This window comes from Ovis canadensis, chromosome 8 (genome assembly GCF_042477335.2).
Source record: "Ovis canadensis isolate MfBH-ARS-UI-01 breed Bighorn chromosome 8, ARS-UI_OviCan_v2, whole genome shotgun sequence".
NCBI lineage: Eukaryota > Metazoa > Chordata > Mammalia > Artiodactyla > Bovidae > Ovis > Ovis canadensis.
The window spans coordinates 86,366,453-86,386,668 of NC_091252.1; the positions used below are offsets into that span (position 1 = coordinate 86,366,453).

A 20,216-nucleotide genomic window follows, 5' to 3' on the forward strand; every position below is an offset into this window, starting at 1 on the left:
GCCCCTGAGACAGAGACTGAACCAAACGGCCTGCAGGGAAAGGTTTGCAGAGTCCTGCTTCAATCAAGTACCACCGTGATATTTGTGTCCCCAGCAGGTAACTATACGGATCTGGGACCAGAGGGTAGAAGTGGGGTGCCCATCCTCACCCTCACGGCCCAAGCCCCACTTTGGGAAACTGTACTTCCATTCCTCCTACTTCAGAAACTGAGGGCTTCACTGGGGTTTGTCCTCAGGCAAAAGGGTAACATGCCAGTATTTGGGGGAAGTGAGCATTAACTCACTTTGGTTAGTGGTTTTCCTCTGGCAAGTTCAAGGGTAAAAGCAGAAGTGTCATGAATTTATCGAATGAGGGGGAGGGGTGTGTTTGTGTGTGTGTCTGTGCGCGTACCTGCATTCACTCGCTCACTGGCTTTTTAAAGCATTTCAGGTCTTCTCACAGTTCTGCAGGGAACCACAGGGAGGAACTGCCTTGTCCTGCCCTGCCCAACTCAGGGGCTCCTGCTTTCTGAGGGGGTGGGGTGGCCTGCGGGCAGCAGCATTTCCTGCCACGCCCTCTTCTCTGTGCCCTACCTCTCCTCCACACAGTACTTTTAGGGGGCCAGTTTTTAAATTTTATCTGGCCTTGCCTTGACTGGAGGATGTCAACAAGCCCCAGGAGAATTTACAAGGAGGAAGAGCCTACAGAGAGAAATGAGTCAGGGGTGAGGAAACCACCAGCAAGAAACTTCTGGGGCACCGCCTCCTAGTCCTGGGTCTTAATGGCTTCCCAGTCCAGAACCTCTAAGGAAATGGCTCTATTAGTGATCTAGTGAGGTGTGAAGCTGATTCCTCTCAGGGCCCAGGCCAAGGGCCCAGCTGGTCCACACTTTGATTTCAGGCTGGAGAGAACCAGAGCAGTGAAACTCAGGGAGTCACCTCGGACTTCTGTCCTGCAGACAAGAAGAGTCTGAAAATAGTGGGTTTGATTTGAGCAGTTGAGTCTGTGCTATGGCAGAAATAGAAAACTAATACACACACCCTTCCCACTTAAAGGAAACTTTGTCTGGATATAAAACTGTAGGCCTAAAACTCTTTTCAAGACTTTGGCAATAGAGCTCCTAGGGGCTTCCCAGGTGGCTCAGTGGTAAAAACAATCCGCCTGCCAATGCAGGAGACCTGGGTTCCATTCCTGCCTTGGGAAGATCCTCTGGAGAAGGAAATGGCAGCCCACTCCAGTATTCTTGCCTTAAGAATTCGATGGACAGAGGAGCCTGGCAGACTACAGTCTGTGGGGTCACAAAGAGTTGGACACAACTGAAGCAACTTAACTTGCATGCACACACAGGCAGTCATTTAGTCCTAGTGGAGGTGGGGGAAGGCTTCAAAAACGTTTTTAAACAACAGATCAATAGATGTGCTCATAGGTGAGACAAGTTCATTGTTTTTCTTTTGTTCCACTATTATTAGTCTTCTCTCTTTCCATCTTTAATGTAAACCAGTTACTGAGACATAATTTACAGACAGTTATAGTTGAGATATAATTTATAGAAAGTTATTGAGATATAGTTTATAGAGTACCTTCCTTTTGAATAAAGCAGCTTAAAGTCCTTTATCTTTGGGAGTATATTAGAAACATGTAGGCATTTGGCAACATTATAAGACATGTTCCCAGGCTATGGAAGTAAGAGCAGATGAATGATATTACTTCAACCATGAATCATCATCAGTTCAGTTCACTTTAGTCACTCAGTCATGTCTGACTCTTTGCAACCCCATGGACTGCAGCAACCCAGGCTTCCTTGTCCTTCACCATCTCCTGGAGCTTGCTCACACTCATGTCCATTGAGTCAGTGATGTCATCCAACCATCTCGTCCCCTGTCATCCACTTCTCCTCCTGCCTTCAATCTTTCCCAGCATCTTTCCAATGAGTCATCTCTTCACATCAGGTGGCCAAAGTATTGGAGCTTCAACTTCAGCATCAGTCCTTCCAATGAATATTCAGGACTGATTTCCTTTAGGACTGACTGGTTTGATTTCCTTACTGTCCAAGGGACTCTCGAGTCTTGCCCAACACCACCGCTCAAAAGCATCAATTCTTCAGTGCTCAGCCTTCTTATGGTCCAACTCTCACATCCATACATGACTACTGAAAAAACCATAGCTTACTATAGGGACTTTTGTTGGGAAAGTGATGTCTCTGCTTTTTAATATGCTGTCTAAGTTTATCATAGCTTTTCTTCCAAGGAGCAAGCATCTTTTAATTTCATGGCTGCAGTCAGTGTTCACAATCATTTTGGAAAGCTTTAAAAACAAAACAAACAAAAAAGGGAGCTTCCATTTCTCCTCTCCAAAAATATAAGTCTTTTGCCTGGGTTCTCAGGAACCATCTGATCCATCTGTGGTCCCTCAGAGTGAGGGGAAAAAATAGCATTTTAAAAACCGAAGCAGTAAAACAAGGAGATTTCTGGTTCTGTCTTTACATGGAAATGAATTTGTAACTGACCTGGATTTAATTCGGTTAAGGGAAAGTAAGCACTATATAAATAAACTCTCAGAAATATCAATAAAGCTCACCAGAACACATTTCTGACACGAGGGACGACCCTGAGTCAGAATGATTGGCCAGAGATGACCCAGAAACTAACTCCATCACCAGAGACCCTGAGACTACAAGCCATGTGGCAGAGCAGTTCTCCTGGGTTCCCTTACCCTGCTGCTCTCCGCCCTGTAGCCCCTTCCCAAAAAAGCCTCTTGCCTTGTCAGCATGCGTGTCTCCTGGAACCATTAATTTCCCAATGGTTACACAAAAGCCCACTCTCAGACCCTGCAAGGAGTCCCCCTTTCTGTAACAGATGGCGACTCTGGTGGGATTTCCTCACTGCGACTGATGCCCTGACCATTCAGGACCTTAGGGACAAGCTTGTCCGCTGACTAACCCAACCCAGTGGCCCAAACAAGAATTTTCTTTTGTTCCTTGTCTCCTCCCAACTCACATGACTGGCTTGAGTGCCCCTGATCTGATAAGGAACAAGAGACTTAAGGCTGATAAGGGACAAGGTGAGAAACAAGAGCCTTAAGTTCAGTGGCTCAGTCGTGTCCGACTCTTTGCGACCCCATGGACTGCAAGCCCATCACCAACTCCTGGATTTTACTCAAACTCATGTCCATCGAGTCGGTGATGCCTTCCAACCATCTCATCCTCTGTCATCCCCTTCTCCTACCGACTTCAATCCTTGCCAGCATCAGGGTCTTTTCCAATGAGTCACTTCTTCTTATCAGGTGGCCAAAGTACTGGCGTTTCAGCTTCAGCAAACAAGAACTAGGCGGTCTCCTATCACCATTGCAAGCTGACGCACCGCGTAAACAAGTGGGCAGAGGAGTACACAGGGAAGCCGGGATAGAAAGGGAAAGAACTGTTAGGATGCCCCGCCCAGCCCTGGCGGCTCGGGGCCTGGGGAGGTGCAGCTGTGGGCTAGCGGGAGAGGATCGAGGGTTCTGGCTTGGCAGCCTCGCACTCCTAAAAAATTGGGATCCAGGAGGCAAAGGGAGAGATGGGTGGCTCCAAGACCAGTGTCGTTTTGCTTTCCATTGTCTTGTTCAGCGGAACGTCCAGCGGTGAGTTCGGGCATGACCCTGCGCAGGCCGTGGCGGTGGAACGCGAGGAGGTTGCATGGGTTATGAGCCGGGAAGGGGATGGGGGCGGTCTCCTCGGGTTTCGCGAAACTTTTTACAGGGTGGGGCCGCCGCCCCCACCTCTTTCCCCTCCCTGGCCCATTTAGTCCTCGGAGGCTCCTCCCGGCTTGTTGCCTGCTCTCCGGGCCAGAACAAGGGTGACCTGGATGAAGTAGTAATGCCCGGGAATTTGGGAAGTGACGCCGGGAGAAGAGGGGGCCGGGACGCGGCAGGAAATAGGGTTGAAACCCTCCAAGGGTCCAGACCGCCCCTTAGAAGTGGGAGCCGTGGAGCCGGGCCGTTTGGGACCAGTCAGCCATCCCGTGGAGAAGAGACCCAGACCCGCCCCGAAAAGCACACCCTCCCGCCCTGACCTGTGCAACAGAGACCCTTCTGGTCCCTCCATCTCCCGGCCCTTGAAGGACTAGTGCTCTTTCCCGGCTGTAAGTTATAAATGCAGAGCGGACCCGAGTGCCCAGGAGGCGGCTGCGGCGCACTCCAGGCCTAACCGTTCTTGAGTGCTCTTGTCTGAGGGGTAGCTGCTGACTCCACCCTAGGCCCCAGGGCTTTGTGTCACGGCTCCACCCCCAGCCCCAGGGCTCCACCCCCGGTCCCCGGGCTCCACCTTCCGCCACTGGGCTCCGGCAGGGCTCTACCCCTGGCCCCGGGCTCCACCCCCAGCTCCGGGGCCTCACCCGCGACCCTGGGGCCGGTGGGAGCCTCTTCCTGAGCAGGGACCAGGTGCCTGGGCCCATTGGTCTAGATGCACAAATTTTTTAGTAGAGAAGTGGCCTTGTTGGGCACCACGTCTATCCTTTAACCCAGCGAAACAGATGTCCTGCCTTTCACTTGGCCTGCAGAGTCCAAGTTGAATATAAGCAGGTTTCCAAGTAGACAATTTCGTGGACCTGCCCCGGGTCAGCATTTCTGCTTGGTGAGGGTGGGGCGTGCGAGGGGCACGGGGTGGGGGGACTTCCATGCACTATATTGGCTCTAGCTTTCCTTTTCTGCAAAGTAGATGATGAGGGTATGACACTAAATGCAGCTCAACTTGACAGTAAATTCTTTAGAAACTTCCCTTCTTCAAAAATTTGAAAGGAAGGAAATGTGTTACAAAAAACTTCGGTCTTAGACAAAGCCAGTAGCAGAACTGTTTATGATCCTGTTCATGCAGCTCCAGCTACTTCTACCCGTGTGTTTTATATCAGCGCAGGGGTTTGCCGTGCAGTTATATTTCTTGTAGTAATAATATTAGCTGTTTTGCACCTTCAAAACATGACAAGAATTGAACTCAAAGACAGCATCAGTGTCCAGTAGTTCCCAAAGGTGGTCTCAGCTATGTCCCAGATGACTCAGTATCTGAGAGGAGACACACCCAACAGTGGAACTTCCATCCCGTTATCCTGCCTTGTGGCTGGGCAGAGAAGTGTTTTGAGAAGTGCCACTCTTTTGGGGGCCAGAGCGAAGGTGAAGGATATCGAAATGTCCAAGGAGAGGATAACTCTATCCACAGACAGAATGTACTCCAAGAAGGTAGTTTAGGGCGTATTTTCCATGGGATTTATGTAGATGAAAAAGATCCAAATAAAGAACAGCAATCGATTGTTTGCGTGGTATATCTTTTTCCAGCCCTTCACTTTCAGTCTGTATATGTCCCTTGTTTTGAGGTGGGTCTCTTGTAAGCAGCATATAGAGGGGTCTTGTTTTTGTATCCATTCGGCCAGTCTTTGTCTTTTGGTTGGGGCATTCAACCCATTTACGTTTAAGGTAATTATTGATAAGTATGATCCTGTTACCATTTACTTTACTGTTTTGGGTTCGGGCTTATACACCCTTTTTGTGTTTCCTGTCTAGAGAATATCCTTTAGAATTTGTTGGAGAGCTGGTTTGGTGGTGCTGAATTCTCTCAGCTTTTGCTTGTCTGTAAAGCTTTTGATTTCTCCTTCGTATTTGAATGAGATCCTTGCTGGGTACAGTAATCTGGGCTGTAGGTTATTGTCTTTCATCACTTTAAGTATGTCTTGCCATTCTCTCCTGGCCTGAAGAGTTTCTATTGAAAGATCAGCTGTTATCCTTATGGGAATCCCCTTGTGTGTTATTTGTTGTTTTTCCCTTGCTGCTTTTAATATTTGTTCTTTGTGTTTGATCTTTGTTAATTTGATTAATATGTGTCTTGGGGTGTTTCGCCTTGGGTTAATCCTATTTGGAACTCTCTGTGTTTCTTGCACTTGGGTGATTATTTCCTTCCCCATTTTAGGGAAGTTTTCAACTATTATCTCCTCAAGGATTTTCTCATGATCTTTCTTTCTGTTTTCTTCTTCTGGGACTCCTATAATTCGAATGTTGGAGCGTTTCATATTGTCCTGGAGGTCTCTGAGATTGTCCTCATTTCTTTTAATTCGTTTTTCTTGTTTCCTCTCTGATTCATTTATTTGTACCATTCTATCTTCTATTTCACTAATCCTATCTTCTGCCTCCGTTATTCTACTAATTGTTGCCTCCAGAGTGTTTCTGATCTCATTTATTGCGTTATTCATTATATTTTGACTCTTTTTTATTTCTTCTAGGTCCTTGTTAAACCTTTCTTGCATCTTCTCAATCTTTGTCTCTAGCCTATTTATCTGTGATTCCATTTTGATTTCAAGATTTTGGATCATTTTCACTATCAATATTTGGAATTCCTTCTCCGGTAGATTCCCTACTTCTTCCTCTTTTGTTTGGTTTGGTGGGCAGCTCTCCTGTTCCTTTACCTGCTGTGTATTCCTCTGTCTCTTCATCTTGGTTATATTGCTGTGTTTGGGGTGGCCTTTTTATATTCTGATAATTTGTGGAGTTCTCTTTATTATGGAGCTTCCTCACTTTGGGTGGGGTTCTATCAGTGGCTTGTCAAGGTTTCCTGGTTAGGGAGGCTTGTGTTGGAGTTTTGGTGGGTGGAGCTGGGTTTCTTCTCTCTGGAGTGCAGTGGAGTAACCCGTAATGGGTTACAAGACATCAACGGTTTTGGGATAATTTTGAGCTGCCTGTATATTGAAGCTCAGGGGATTGTTTCTGTGTTGCTGGAGAATTTGCGTGGTATGTCTTGTTCTGGAACTTGTTGGCCCTTGGGTGGAGCTTGGTTTCGGTGTAGGTATGAAGGCATTAGATGGGCTCCTATTGTTTAATGTTCCCTGAATTCAAGAGTTCTCTAATGTTTTCAGGCTTTGGATTTAAGCCTCCTGCTTCTGGTTTTCAGTTTTATTTTTACAGTAGCCTCTAGACTTCTCCATCTATACAGCACCGATGATAAAACATCTAGGTTAAAGATGAAAAGTTTCTCCACATTGAGGGACACTCAGAGAGGTTCACTGGGTTACAAGGAGAAGAGAAGATGGAGGAGGTAGTTAGAGGTCACTGGAATGAGATGCGGTGAGATCAAGAGAGAAGAGAGCAAACTAGCCAGTAGTCACTTCCTTATGTGCGCTCTGTAGTCTGGACCGCTCAGGGGTATTTACAGAGTTATACGGGGAAGAGGAGAGGGAGGAAGTGGACAGAGGTGACCAGGAGGATCAGAGAGAGGAATGTGTAGGAGAGAGACAAATCCTGCCAGTAACCTGTTCCTTAGGTGTTCCCCACCGTCTGGAACACACAGAGATTCACAGAGTTGGATAGAGGAGAGATGGGGGGGAAAAGAGACAGAGGCCACCTGGTGGAGAAAAAGGAGAGTCCAGAGGAGGAGAGAGTGGTCAAGCCAGTAATCTCGCTCTCAGGTAAACTGGGGTAGTGAAGTTTGGGTTTTTAAATGTACAAAATTGGCAATAAACACCTAAGAGCAAAGATTAAAAATCTAGAGTAGAGGTTGGATTTTCAAAGATACAATATTAAAGAGAAGCAGAAGGAAAAAGGAAGAAAGAAAAAAAAAGGAAAGAAAAAGAATTATTAAAAAACAAATAAACAGACAAACAATCAAAAAAAAAACCATCAACAACCATCCAAAGACTATATATGGTGTTTGCCTTAAAAAAAAAAAAAAAAAAAGGTCTTAAAAAAAATAGTAATAATAGGTTATAGAAATAAAAATTAGCGGAGAAATAGAAGACTTAAGAATTAAAAAAAAAAGTTAGAAAAAAAAAGCAAAAAAAAAAAAAAGGGAATGCTTTTAAAAATATTAAAAAAGAATATTTATCTGGCCCTTTCTGGTGTTATGGGCTGTGTGGGATCACTTCCAAGGTGGTTCCCTCTGATTAACTTCTTCTGTTTGCTGGTTTTTTAGGATCACTAGTTCAGTCGCGCTGTGGGGAGGGGGGATGCTGCAAACAAATAGCACTGTCGTGTGCACACAGTATCTCTGCTCCGCTTGACCTGTCCTTTCTCGCGGCGCACAAACCGCTCCGGTTCTACGATGCTCAGCCGGGAACCGTCTGGGGCCGGCCCTAGGCTGCGTGCACTTCCCCGGTCCAAGCCGCTCAGGTTCGGCGCTCAGGCAGCCCTCAGAGGCACAGATTCGGCTGGAACTGCGCTTTGTGCCCTTCCCAGGTCCGAGTAGCTCAGGAGTTTGGCGAGCGCGGTCGCCGCGGCTTGTCACCTTTTCTGCCGCTGCTGCTCAGCTTTCTGGGTGGACCGCTGGCGCACCCCGTGAGGCAGTTTGTGACTGTCCAACACCCCCAGAAGTCTTAGCAAAGAAGCCTGCTTGCAGTTAGGTACGTAAAGTCTCTCCGGGTCTGCAATTGCCCCTTTCCAGACCTTACGGCTCTGGCTGCCTGTCCCCGGCGGGGGATGGTCTGCAGCCGGCTTTTTCCGTTCCATCCTTTGTTCTGTGCTCGGTCCTGGCGGGGTCTTATGTTCGAGCTTTTCCCGTGGTAGCTATCCCACAGTCTGGTTTGCTAGCCCAAGTTAGGTCGTTCTGGTTGCGTGTGGGGCGTTCCTGCCCGATTCTTACAGAGCTCTGCAGCCCGCGCCTCCCGCGCGTCCCTGCCCTGCCCCCACTTCCCAATGGCGGATGCAGGCGTCTGTGCTGCTTTTCCGCTGGGGGAGTTACTGTTGGGCTTGTAATCTGTTGGTTTTAATTATTTATCTATTTTTCCTTCCTGTTATGTTGCCCTCTGTGTTTCCAAGGCTCGCCACAGACTCGGCAGGGAGAGTGTTTCCTGGTGTTTGGAAACCTCTCTTCTTAAAATTCCCTTCCCGGGACGGGCTTCCCTTCCCAGGACGGAGCACCCTCCCCACCTCCTTTGTCTCCTTTTTCGTCTTTTATATTTTATCCTACCTGTTTTTGAAGACAAAGGTCTACTTTTCTGGTTGCCTGATGTCCTCTGCCAGCCTACAGAATTTATTTTGTGAAGTTTGCTCAGCGTTGAAATGTTCTTTTGAGGAATTTGTGAAGGAGAAAGTGATCTTCCCGTCCTATTCCTCCGCCATCTTTCCCTCCCTCCTCAGCAATCGATTGTAAAAACAGAGATTAAGCTTCTGAAATTCAGGTGACAATGATTCTCACTGAACATTGTAAGCTATGAGATCTTCGTTACAGAAATCTTCCTCCTATTTCCCTTGTGTATATAGAAGATAGAGAAAACCCCTGGTGATATTGCCTTACATGAATTGGGAGAATCGTAAATAGTTTTCACAGCATTGCTAATTGTGTGTCTGTGTGTGTATTAGCCAGTCAGTCCTGTCCAACTCTTGCCACCCCATGGACTGTAGCCCGCCAAGCTCTTCTGTCCGAGGAATTCTTCAGGCAAGAATAATGGAGTGGGTGGCCATTCCCTTCTCCAGGTGATCTTTCCAACCCAGGGATCAAACTCTGGTCTCCTGAATTGTAGGCAGATTCTTTACTGTCTGAGCCACCAGGGGAGCCTGCAGCACAAATTAGTAGAGGCCAATAATCCACAGGCAATTTCTCAACAGGACCTGGTCCACAAGGTCAGATTGCCTGTGGAATGGATTACCTGGTCAGAAGAGAAGTCCTCCACAAAGACCCAGCTGCTAGGAGCTCTGCCATTGATGACAGCCTCAAGTTAAGAGTGCAGAGAGCCCCTCTCCAGAATCTTGTACCCATGGACTCTCACTGTGTGGGGGACAATGAAAATGTGGGATCGATGGATGGCTCATGAATGTCTGGTTAAGAATGAGGTCTCCAGACTTTCCTGGTGATCCAGTCGCTAAGTTTCCACACTCCCAGTGAAGGGGCCGGGTTCGATCCTTGGTCGAGGAACTGGATCCCGCATGCTACAACTAAGAAGTCAGCATGTTGCAACTAAGAGTCTTCATGCTGCAAAAAGATCCCAAGTGCCACAACTAAGACCCAATACAACCAATATATATATATATATATATATATATATATATATATACATATATATATATATAAAATAATTTTTTTTTAGTTCTCCAGTGCTAGTGATGTGTGGGCCTTCAGAGTGATAGTGTAGGAGTTCATAGCTCTGGGTCAAATACCCTACACGGATGTAGACTCTTTAGAGATATGAAGGAAGGTTATCAAATAAGCCAGCCTATCAACTGTCCTGATGAACCATTTGCTGTGATGCCTTGTGCTGGGCCTTAGATTTGGAGGAGAAGCCCAGTTCCGGCAGCTGGTCCAATGTCTCAAAGGGTTCCATGCAGCCCTGGGGGCCTGTGTCTGACTGTCCTCTCACAGTCCCCCAACATCAGGGGAAAGGTGCCTGCTGAGGCCCACTTGGAGCCAGACAGTCACATATATCACCCAGCACCACAGAAGCACATTGTCTTCTGGAACACTGTGCCTTAGGAATGCCATAGCATCTGAACTTTCTAAGACAGACTTAATAATGTGGAATATTTTCTAGATATCACTTTCATTAGGTTTAACTGAAAATGTTTGTATAAATGTTTTGACCAAGAAATTTTTAAACAGTGTTATAAAATAAATAATTTTTAAAATTGTTCCCACACAAATACTTGGACTAGCTTAGTGCCAAGTGCTTTTTAGTTTTTACTTCATCAAAGTAATGTAGTTGATTCACCCTTGAATGTGCCGGGCTTAGTTGCTCAGTTGTGTCCAACTATTTGCAACCCCGTGGACTATACAGTGCGTGAAATTCTCCACGGTTGAATACTGGAATGGGTAGCCTTTCCCTTCTCTAGGGGTCTTCCCAACCCAGGGATTGAACCTCGGTTGTCCACATTGCAGGTGGATTCTTTACATTCTAAGGCACCAGGGAAGCTCAAGAATACTGGAGTGGGTAGCCTCTCCCTTTTCCAGGGGATCTTTCTGACCCAGGAATTGAGCTGGGGTCTCCTGCAATGCAGGTGGATTCATTACCTGCTGAGCCACTAGGGAAACCCTTAAGTTTTTTTCTTCCTTTTTTTTTTTTTTTTAATATTTATCACTAGTCTTGGGAATTATTTGTCTATAAGATGAAATACTTTGTCTTAGGAAAAGAAAAATGAAAAAGTGCTCTAGCCTTGTACAGGAAAAAACAGTGTTGGAGGAAGAAAACTTAAAAGCTAGAAGGAAAAAAAGAGAAAAATACAATAGAAACAGAAACTACTCTTTCATGGAAAGTTGCCTTTTAAAATTTTTTTTTAGTACAGAGGAGTTCTGCCTTTTTACTTTGGTGAAAGTAGGAGAGGAATTTACTGAAACATCTTAATTTGGCAGATCCCAGCATTTCTCAGTGCCAGAAGTGGATTTGGGTCAGGTCAATAGTAAATAATCCCTTTTACTGCACCTAGAACAGTCCTATCAGAGAAGGCAATGGCACCCCACTCCAGTACTCTTGCTTGGAAAATCCCATGGATGGAGGAGGCTGGTAGGCTGCAGTCCATGGGATCACAAAGAGTCGGACATGACTAAGTGATTTCACTTTGACTTTTCACTTTCTTGCATCGGAGAAGGAAATGGCAAACCACTCCAGTGTTCTTGCCTGGAGAATCCCAGGATCGGGGGAGCCTGGTGGGCTGCTGTCTATGGGGTTGCACAGAGTTGGACACGACTGAAGCGACTTAGCAGCAGCAGTAGCAGTAGCAGCAGAACAGTCCTATGCACACAATGGGTGCCTGAGTTGTGTTGTGTAGAAAAAAATAAGTAAACATATTTTGTGCTTATCTTCAAGCCTGGCTTAAGTATAAAATGGATTTTTTTAAACACTTGAAAAAATTAAAGAATTCAATTTTTTTAAAATTACATATGCATCATCAGGAAGGCACTCAATGCTATCCACTGATCAGCGCCTCCCTGGAGTTAAAGCTCCTCCCAGACAGCTCAGACTGTTACTAGTTGAAGCTGGTTATGACCCAGATCCTACCACCTATGAAGGTAACAAGTGGTTGAAAAGGACAAGTTAGTTTGCTCAGGAGCCCCGGGAAAATAGTGACCTAATGTCCTCAGACTGCCTCCAAGTTTCCAGGTTAGAAAACGGGCAGAGGTGGCTGTTGCAGGGCGCATCAGCGTCTTGAGCACAGTCAGGGTGGTTGGCACAAGGCAAACGTTTGAGCACCACCAAGCTTATGGTTTCAACCAGTCTGGGGGTCTGCGTGCTTGCAGTTTTTATGTGCTGGGGGACTGCTTCCTATAGAAACAACTTGAGGCTTGTGTCAGCTGTTTGTTATCTTTCAGGGAAATGGGAATTTCATGACACTGCTATGTGGCTAGTCACAGTCTACATTGTTACCAGGTTCCCAGCCTAAGGAGTATTCCTTTCTCCATCTTCACATGTTCTAATCCTTAACTCTTAAACCACCATTTTGAGACTCACAGAAGGCCTGGCTGACTAAAACTTTTCTACAAACAAGAGGCAAACAGAGACCATGGGGGACGGGTCTTTCCCACTAAGGCGCCCTAGAGCTCTTTCGGTTACAAGACCATTTATTATCCATTTTTTCATGGTCCCAAGAAGCCCAGGGCCTCCAACAGCTTCCTGTCTCTTGAAGAGAGTGTAGACATGCCCTCTGTCAACTGGCGTCTTATCCCTTTGTCTGATAACTCATGAAGCAAAACCCCCTGACCTGGCCCCCAGGACCTAACTTAGGAGGGACGGGAACAGGGTTTCCCAGAGTGTGACACAGGGCTCAAGGGTGAGGCTGGGCATCCCCACGCCTACCCTTTGCTCTCACATTCATAGTATCTAGGAATTGGGACACCAGCAGCCTATAATGGTTATTGATTAAGGTAGGAGTTGACAGATTTTTTTCTCCAGAAGAAGGTAAATCTCAAGGCATCTTTAGGCAATTTGGTATCTTTATTTGGTGCAAAAGAGGCTTCCATGTTTGTGGGGCACCAGAAGCCAAATATAATGTGTAAATCAACTGCGAACCAGACTTGTCCACTGTCCTGGCTTCTGACCCCAGTAATGAGTGACCCATCCCCTAGAGAATCATCCAGGAGCTGCCTCAGTCATTTGTTTATGAACCAGAAACTTACCCTGTCCTGCCTTGTAGCTTCTGGTGGTGGGACTGTGATAGGAGTGTGGATCTGGCTGTTATGGGCTAATGCACCCCCTCTGCTGTAGACTGGCTTCCTTGGTTCAAGGAGCCATAAGGGACACTGCATGAAGCCACAGGTGTGAGCAGGGGATAGTGGCCCTGTATCAACTCTGGTGTCAGGCCTAGGTCCCCTGCTGGTACATCTTATTTGTTCCCTGTGGCCCTGGTTATGCCAAGCCACATAATCACTTCTATCCTATGACGGCTGGCCTATCTGAACTAATGCTTAGGGGTTGGTGAACCCAGATCATGATGGGCAAGTCTGACATTCCATGACCAGAGGCCTCATCTCTGCCAGGCCCCAGGACCATACCAGGAGCCACACTGAATGGTATGGGCTTTCTCACTGCTGGTGGTGTGTCCTTTCTTCAGGACACTAGGAGTCTGTGTTGTGAGCCTCCAAGTAAAATGCCTCACACAGCATGTAGCACCTTTCCAAACACAGATAGCTATGACGTCACCAGTTCTGTTGGGTCACCTGCCCAAGAAGCAGGTCCAGCCAGACTCATCATTCATCAGTTGTGACTGCTTTTGTGCCAGGACAGCAGTTGCAGCAGAGACCTAGGGTCTGCGAAGCCTGAAATGTTTCATATGTACCATTAGAGGGAACCTAGGACCTCAGTGGTAATTCAGTGGAGATAAGATAGGGACCACAGCTCTGCGGGCCTAGGGAGACTGTAGGTTGATACTCATTTCCATGATTTCCTCCAGGAGATGATGTTGTTTACATGTACTATCAGGGGATGGTGAGTCAGGGTCAGAAGAGTGAATGTGGAATTCACGACTATGGTACCCTCACCCATGGTAGTTTACTAACAACACAGACTGTCCATTCATGTCAGAAGTCCAGGACATGTGCAATGGACACTGAGTGGATCTGTGGACCCAGAGATAAGCACTGTTAGCAGGACCTGGGACAGTTGTCTATTAATTGCCTGGTCCTCAGAACATCACTTCACAGCACGGGGGCCGTGATCATGGTACCGTTCCTGTGCATGGCGTTAGTAACACACTGGGTCCCATATGAATGTGGGAGTAGTTCTAGCTCACTTCAGTCACTCAGTGGTGTCTGACCCTTTGCGACCCCATGGACTGCAGCCCGCCAAGCTTCCCTGTCCATCACCAACTCCCAGAGCTTACTCAAACTCATGTGCATCATGTCAGTGATGCCATCCAGCCATCTCATCCTCTGTCGTCTGCTTCTCCTCTGGCCTTCAATCTTTCCCAGCATCAGGGTTTTTTCCAATGAGTCAGTTCTTCGCATCAGGTGGCCAAAGTATTGGAGTTACTTATCCCAGTAAATAACCATGTGGCTCATCGGGAGAGAATGGAAGGACTTCTGCACTTGCTGTGGTGATGAAAGGGCCCTCCTCACTGGGACGTGGCTTCTTTCTCTGGTGATGCCTTCTGAGAAGTAGCTCAGTTCTGGAAATTTTGGTAGGGATGTTTGGGAGGGATGGCTGCTTTCAGCCTGCTGATCATCCAGTCTTGTGTTTGTCTCTCCTTGTTTTCTGTCAGTAAAGCAATTTGCATCCAGGTTCACTGACCATCTCTCTGTCTCTAGGATCACCCTGCACTCTGAGCCAGCATTGTGCTCCTGGCAGTCAGGCCCTGGCTGGTATTGGGCCTCTCTAATGACTTTCAGCTTCCCTGATAGCTCAGTTGGTAAAGAATCCGCCTGCAATGCAGGAGACCTGGGTTCGATCCCTGAATTGGGAAGATCCTCTGGAGAAGGGAAAGGCTACTCACCGAAGTATTCTGGCCTGGAGAATTCCATGGACTCCATGGGGGTCACAAGAGTCAGACACAACTAGCGACTTTCACTAATCACTTTGACCATTGTACCAACTTTGCTCCTGACATACAACAATCCACCTGCAATCTGATTTTTCCCCATTTTCCATCCTGTTCTTGCCGGAAGCTGATGGGAACACGGTCTCCTACCACTATCCCTGATTTCCACAAAAGTCAGCCTTGAGCTGTTGGAGATGCTTCTCATCCATGCTTTCCTCTCGGGCTCCATAGACTCCATCAGGCTTTCCCATGGCGCCTGGTGGCCTGGACACTTTCTTGCCCTTTCATTCCATGTCTGCCCTGGCAGATTCACATCTGTGAGCCTTGGATCCCCTCCTCTACCACCTGCCTCAGAAGTTCTGGACTTTCTCTTTCACGCCATGTGGGCCAGGTCTTTCTCCAGGCTTCTGAGACCCATCCTAGTGGGAAATCAGCAGTATCTCCCCAGCCTTGCTAAGTCCTGTGACCCATAATTATTAACTCTTCCTTCTCCGACTTGGGGTTCTGTGTTCACTCGTCACCTCTTTGCCCTTCTCCCTGTGATCCTGCTTCCTCAGGAGCATCCCCACAGGCTCCCCATCTCTCACAGAACACGGGGTTAGATTCTGACAGTGCTCTGTCATGTAGACTTTTCCTGCAGAGCAGCCTGGCACGTCTCTGCAAAGGTTATGATGCTGGGAATGGACCTGGTGGACAAGGGGACACAGCCAGGATGTGTGATCTTTGCCAGGCAGGGGACTCCTCCTTCTCCACAAGGAGAGGAGGGGCACTGGCTGTATGGTGTGTGTTGTGGGGTGTCATTGCTCTGTCAGCCCGCCCTGCACTTTAATCCGCTCTCACATACCTGGGGGAAGGGGCCTCAGGGTCTTATTTTCCCCAATCTCACCCTCACTGTGTTTTGCCTTCACAGATGCTCATTTTCTTTCCTATAATTTCACCATTGATCCTCAGCCCAGAGATGATCATCCATGGTGTGAGGTTCAAGGAGAAGTTGATCAAAAGGTCTTTCTCTCCTATGACTGTGGTACAGCTAAGATCAAGTACATGAGTCCATTGGGAGAGGAAGTGAAAAGTATGAGCACCTGGGAAGCACAGACTGTCACACTCAGAAACACTGGAGACTTGCTCCAGGGGCAGATGCCTGACGGTACACCGGAGAAACACACAGACAAGGGTGAGTTAGAAAATCCAAATGCAGGAGGAGTAGACTGGGGGCTTAGCTGCATCCACTGTTTTTGGCTAAAAAAAAAAAAAAAGGATATTGTCCTTCCCTAGTAGTCCAGTGGAAAGAGCAGCTGTTGCAGGAGAGACCAGGGCCAGAATATCTGGGCCCAGGGGAGGTGGACCCAGGTGGGTAAGAATCTGTCAAGCCCAGAGGCTGAGCTCTTTCTTTCCTTCAGTGGGATCAGGCCCTCTGACCCTGCAGGCCAGGATGACATGCTGGCTTGAAGACAATGGACACACCAATGCATCCTGGGAGTTTGGCTTCAATGGACAACTGTGCCTCCTCTTTGATTCAGAGAATGGACACTGGACAGTGGTTCATCCTGGAGGGAGACAGATGAAAGAGAAATGGGAGAATGACAGGGCTGTGACCGACTTCTTCAAGAAGGTCTCCATGGGAGACTGTCAGGCCTGGCTTCAGACTTTCTTGGTGCGCTGGGAGAAAATGTTGACGACCTCGGGTAAGTGAGAAGAGTAGGAGAAAGTGGTCGTCCTCTCATGGTGACATGGACCCATTCCCGTGGTGTGTGTGTGTGTGTGTGTGTGTGTGTGTGTGTGTGTGTTTGAGAATGTGATCCGTCAGAGGTGAGTTGTTCCTGGGAGAGCAATGGCCCGGGGATGCTCTGTTATCCTCCTTCCTCTTCCACTCCTGACGTCTCTCCTCACAGCACAGGCCTTTGGATGACTGAACATGGATTTTTGCTGACCCCAAACCTGTAGACATCTCTTTGATTTCTGGGATTTATTTCTCACTGTACCCTCTTTCCAGAATCTTCTTTCAAATGTCACCTATACTACTTTGGGAAATCTGTCAATACAGCCTCTGCTGTAGCTCCTGAGGACTGCATCCTCAGGTCTCCATCTCTGATGTCACAGCAGGACTGAGTGGCTGTGTTGGAAACCTTGCTCCCCCATTAGCTGTCAGAGCCTCGTGAGGACTGGGCTCCTCCCTTCCCCCCATCTCGCCTGAGGATCTATCACAGGGGCCTCCATGTGATGGGTGCAAGCTGTCTGCACAGTAGGGGTACTGAGTCAGGGGGGCGAGGAGGCATCTGCTGAGTTTAGGGTCTGGACAAGGGCTTCACTCTTACTCTCCTTGCAGCACCACCAACCACAGTCCACGCTACAGTGCAGCCCGCGGCCCCAGCCAGCAACCACATAACCAAGATCGTCCTTGTGGTTCTCGCCGTTTTCGTCATAATAAGCATCGTAGCCTGGATCCTTTACAAGAAGAGGTACTGAGGGCAGAATTCAGAGGGAAAGCAGGAGCACGGGGCCTGGCGTGAAGGCGGGGAGGGAAATCCCAGCCAACCCCTGCCCCTCACTGAACCTCCTCATCCTGGAAATGAGCAGGCGAACAAGGCCTCATATAACCTGAGAGCAAGAACTCAGACAAGCTCAGGCCTCAGTATTGAAAGGTCCTCACTGTCAGATGACAGTGGAAAGTGGGGGGGGGGGGGGGGGGGGGGGGGGTGGCTGGGGGCCTGTTGGAAGTTAAAAGGGTTTAGCCAAGTCCCCTGGCTGAGCACAGACTGCTGGCTGGCAGGGCCCAGAGTAGGTGGTGTGAGAACAGCAGGCACTCAGGGCGAGGGAAGGACTCAGGGGAGTTGAGAGCAGCATGGGGGCTCCACATGATGTGTCAGCGGGGAGGGGACCCACCCAGGAGCCAAGATGAAAGGGGCCAGGCTCTCATCCCAGGAGGAAGGGGTGGCAAGGCCTTTGCAGACCCAGCTCCAAAGGCCTGTTCTCACAGGAAGTGGTGTGGGTCAAGCAGGCAAGGCAGGAGCCCCACAGCAGAGACTGTGGGAAGGGCTGAGGCCAGGCCTGTGCTCCTGGAGCAGCAGCAGTTCTGACTCAGCCTGTGGCCTGCACGTCCTGCACCAGCCTCCTGGGGACCTAGAGCTCCAACACTAAGCGGCCCTGCCTTGAGAAGAGGTGCCTGGGGATGGTGGGCCTTAGCTGGGTTGGAGATGCCCAGCTGGGGGGACTAGGAAGAGATGGGAGGCAGAGACCCTGGTCCTGAGAGCTGTGTGTGCTGCTCAGAGGCTTGAGGGGCACAAAGGAAGGAGGTTTGCCTGCAGACACTCAAGGCTGTCAGGAAGCAAGGCCCCTCCTCCTGGGATCTGCTCCCTGGTCGTTTAGGCCCCATTCGGGGAGGATCCGGACCTGAGTAAAGGGAGCAGATTGATTCCTCACTGGCTCCAGTCCTGAGCCTGAGGAGAGGGTGTCAGGCCTGGGGTGACTCTGTGATGCAGAAAGGAAGGAGGAGGTGACAAGAAGCTGCTGGGCCTGGGGTGGGGTGGGGGTGGAGGACACAGGAGCCCCTCAGTGAGGGCGGGGCTGGGGAGGCTGGGGAGGGGCAGGCCCAGGAAAGTGAGAGGAGTTCCTCAGCCTCCTGGACCAAGGCCTCTTTCTTTTCTGCAGGAGACGGTGCTCCCAGGAAGCGCAGCAGGTGCTCTGTTGTCCTGAGGACTCAGTCTTTCCTTGGCTGCCTTTGTTCTCCTGCATTCACTTTAGAGGCAAGAGATGAGACCCAGGAATTCAGAGCCTGCCTTCCTGTTATGATGACAGGGTGGCTGCACTGTTACTCCAGGTGTTTCTTGACTTCCTACTGTTGCATTCCAGTCCCCTATACTGAAAAGGACATCTTTTTTGGGTGTTAGTTCTAAAAGGTCTTGTAGGTCTTCATAGAACCGTTCAACTTCAGCTTCTTCAGTGTTACTGGTTGGGGCATAGGCTTAGATTACTGTGATATTGAATGGTTTGCCTTGGAAACAAACAGAGATCATTCTGTCGTTTTTGAGATTGCATCCAAGTACTGCATTTCGGACTCTTTTGTTGACCATGATGGCTACTCCATTTCTTGGGTCATCTGAGTTAAATTCACCCATTCCAGTCCACTTTAGTTCTCTGATTCCTAGAATGTTGATGTTCACTCTTGCCATCTCTTGTCTGACCACTTCCAATTTGCCTTGATTCATGGACCTGACATTCCAGGTTCCTATGCAATATTGCTCTTTACAGCATCGGACCTTGCTTCTATCACCAGTCACATCCACAGCTGGGTATTGTTTTTGCACTGGCTCCATCCCTTCACTCTTTCTGGAGTTATTTCTCCACTGATCTCCAGTAGCTCATTGGGCACCTACTGGCCTGGGGAGTTCCTCTTTTGGTATCCTATCATTTTGCCTTTTCATACTGTACATGGGGTTCTCAAGTCAAGAATACTGAAGTGGTTAGCCATTCCCTTCTCCAGTGGACCACATTCTGTCAGACCTCTCCACCATGACCCGCCTGTCTTGGGTTGCCCTGTGGGCATGGCTTAGTTTCATTGAGTTAGACAAGGCTGTGGTCCTAGTGTGATTAGATTGAGTAGTTTTCTGTGAGTATCGTTTCAGTGTGTCTGCCCTCTGATGCCCTCTTGGAACACCTATCATCTTACTTGAGTTTCTCTTACCTTGGGCATGGGGTATTTCTTCATGGCTGCTCCAGCAAAGCGCAGCCGCTGCTCCTTACCTTGGATGAGGGGTATCTCCTCACCGCCAGCCTTCGTGACCTTCAACTTGGGATAGCTCCCCTAGGCCCTCCTGTGCCCACACAGCCACTGCTCCTTGGACGTGGGGTTGCTTTTCCCGGCCGCCACCCCTGACCTCGGACGCGGGGTAGCTCCTCCCGGCCGTTCCTGCGCTGTCGCAGCCTGGCAGTCTTGACCGCTGCCCCTGACCTCGGACATGGGGTATCTCCTCTCGGCCATGCTTAGTGCACCGGTCACAGCCACCTACGCTTAGTGAGTAGTTGAAGCAAATTCTGGAAAAAGGATACAAAGAGATGAAAAACCCAACTGCCACTTTTGAAGAGCCCAGAGCAAAAGCAGGATGCCTCACATGCCCCCGGAACACAACAACACTTAAGGGTTCAGCCAGTCACCTAGCCACCCCTCTGACTGGCCCCTGGACACACCCCTCCCCTCACCCCATAGAAGGAACCAGCTCGCCCCACCCCCTCGGGGAGTGGGCACCCAAGGAAACTGTCATTTGTTCTCACTCCCCTGTGCTGCAGTAGTGGCCCCAATAAAGCCTTGCCTCAATTTCTCTTCATTAAGAAA

General features: G+C 48.7%; 2 pseudogenes; both read left to right on the forward strand.

Moving 5' to 3' along the window:
- Window positions 1–3,476: 3,476 nt before the first annotated feature.
- On the forward strand, window positions 3,477–20,216 carry LOC138444988 (UL16-binding protein 1-like; annotated as a pseudogene).
- On the forward strand, window positions 4,695–10,272 carry LOC138444986 (tyrosine-protein kinase RYK-like; annotated as a pseudogene).